The sequence below is a fragment of the Triticum dicoccoides genome, chromosome 4B (genome assembly GCF_002162155.2).
Source record: "Triticum dicoccoides isolate Atlit2015 ecotype Zavitan chromosome 4B, WEW_v2.0, whole genome shotgun sequence".
NCBI lineage: Eukaryota > Viridiplantae > Streptophyta > Magnoliopsida > Poales > Poaceae > Triticum > Triticum dicoccoides.
This window is the reverse complement of record NC_041387.1, coordinates 292057648-292058269: the sequence shown is the minus strand read 5'-3', so window position 1 is coordinate 292058269 and position 622 is coordinate 292057648. Positions and strand designations below refer to the sequence as shown.

General features: G+C 32.3%; 1 non-coding gene across 1 annotated transcript; it reads left to right on the top strand.

The window, feature by feature from the left end:
- The first annotated feature begins 551 nt into the window (after nucleotides 1-551).
- TRNAC-GCA lies at nucleotides 552-622 on the top strand. The gene has a single exon. It is a non-coding gene; the product is annotated as a tRNA-Cys (tRNA).

Below are 622 nucleotides of genomic sequence, written 5' to 3'. Positions count from 1 at the left end.
GTTATACTCTATATCAGAGCAAATTTCCTTTTTTATTCAAGATATTTAATTTAATACTTTGAAAAATTAAAGCATGATTCTCCATAGAGATATGTACATAAAGGGGATCTTTGGATAATAATGCTGTTTGGACCTAAAGTTTACCTATACACGGATTAAGCATAAGGCCATAATATTTTATTATGCCATTGAAGGGGGGGGAAGATAATACCGATTTAAGAGTAGTACACTACTGCAATAAAAAAAGAGAATTCTAGTTAACGGTTCCAATTTGTTCTGAATTTTGCAGCCTATGAATAGTAATCCAATTTTTCTTCTTTTTCATCTCAATAGAAAGAAATGGGAAGTTTTATTGTGTTAACAATGTATGTTTTAAGATAGAATCTATTGAGGAGAATAATAGAAACTGGATCAAAAAAAGCAGGAATAGATTTTTTGAAAAAGATTGGAAAAAAGTAAGTAGAATTATATTCAAAATAAAAGAAAGGGTCTTTTCGTAAGAAAACGTGGATGAATACTTGCTGTTTTCTAGATTTTTGATCGGATTTTTTGGCGGCATGGCCAAGCGGTAAGGCAGGGGACTGCAAATCCTTTATCCCCAGTTCAAATCTGGGTGCCGCCT